At 36.0% G+C, this 1,674-nt stretch overlaps 1 protein-coding gene across 1 annotated transcript in view; it reads left to right on the top strand.

Moving 5' to 3' along the window:
- LOC108678246 (trafficking protein particle complex subunit 6b) overlaps positions 1-1,674 on the top strand; it is a 26,137-nt gene that overhangs the window by 1,086 nt on the left and 23,377 nt on the right. The window lies entirely within an intron of this gene.

Raw genomic sequence — 1,674 nt, 5'->3', positions numbered from 1 at the left:
ATACCATAACCGTAATACTACAGTACTTACATACAGTAATATTACAGTTGCATTGTGGCATTGCCAACCATAATATTACCGCTTGTTGCTGCTTCATACCACCAACGCCAACCTTCCGGCTGCAGCATTGCCAACCCTCAAATGCAGTCGCTGGTTAGCTTTCATTGTGTGAACGCGTATGAGATTTTGCTCTCGCAAAATAGCTTTGCGGTGCATCTGTCTCTTATACACATCCAGATGTGTATAAGAGACAGGTGTTATCTAGACTGTCAGCGTGGGAGGTTGTCTGCCGTGCGCGCGGGGGCTGCGAACAGCGAGCCGCCACTCCTCTAATTTAAGTTCGGCGTTCCCAAAACTCAAATTACCAAGGTAATTTAAAATTGATATGTAATTGCACCATGGCTACCTAAGAAATTGGTAGAGACTAAGTCTTGTGTAAATGAGGAAATTAAAAATGAACTGATTCTAAAAAATCTCTGGTTTGTCACTATGTGACAGAATTATACGTTAATACTGTTTGCTGCAGAATCAATTATTAATTTTTGTATCTTCATTTAAACAATAAAGATGAAGCTCAATTTTTCTCAAACTCCATCTTAGGGTAAACGCGGTATATTCCGACATCGTAGGTAATTCCGTAACCTCTCCAGCTTTTCCTTTATATTAAGCTTTGTTTTAGTTCCATGCGTTCATTGATGGTTGAAAATTGAAATGGTGACGTCATACATTTGCATGTCGAAATACTGCAAAAACACTAGGTCTTGGCCATCTAGTGGGATTACAGGATGGAATTCTAATTTCGGAGGTTCATATATTATTTCGATCCACCAAAACCACTTCTTCTATCCAACATTGTTATTTGAGGCAAAAAATGAACTTCTTAAAGGCTTAAAACACGCACGCTAACTTGCTCAGTTTCTATAAAGTACCTAATCACTTGGAAGTTGTAAACCTGCATCTATCACCCAACAATTAAAATTAGACTTATAAAAAGTATTAGTTAGTTGAAAATTTGTCTCTTAAGTTGACTGCAATGAACTAAACTTCATTAAGTAATTATAACTACGCTGCAAAGCAGAGTTTCACACACACGCACACTAAACATCATGCACACTAAACACACAATTCAGAGTTCAGACAAACAGAACTATATATCACGTGGGCCAGCTTGCAACTGAATTAAATAGGTACCTACTAACTTATTTCCCGCTCCCGGTGCATTTCTAGCGGGTTGATCAATCGTATACTTAATTCTTATACAATTGTATATGAATTACGAATTAACTAATCATTCGTATACTTAGTGCAAGAGAATGAATAATTATGTTGTTTCTGATCAAACAAGCGAAAACTTTTTCTGTTTCTGATCAAACGAACGAAAACTTCTGATCAAACGAACGAAAACTTCTGATCAAACGAACAAAAACTTCTGATCAAACGAACGAAAACTTCTGATCAAACAAACGACAACAAAGTTTTTCAAGATAATTCTGAAATCGTAAGCCGTAACGTCTATTGAATTCTATGAATTCTAATACGGATCGTTAATTTTAACATCGTATTTCCAAAAATCAATTATTACATTTCTTTTAATTGAAAAACATCCTTTTACATAAAAAAAAACGAATTTTTTCTTACAGCTCCTCAGGAATGATGAATGAATGCTCCTCATAT

Source organism: Hyalella azteca, unplaced genomic scaffold (assembly GCF_000764305.2).
Source record: "Hyalella azteca isolate HAZT.00-mixed unplaced genomic scaffold, Hazt_2.0.2 contig4650, whole genome shotgun sequence".
Classification (NCBI taxonomy): domain Eukaryota; kingdom Metazoa; phylum Arthropoda; class Malacostraca; order Amphipoda; family Hyalellidae; genus Hyalella; species Hyalella azteca.
This window is presented reverse-complemented; position numbering and strand designations above follow the sequence as displayed.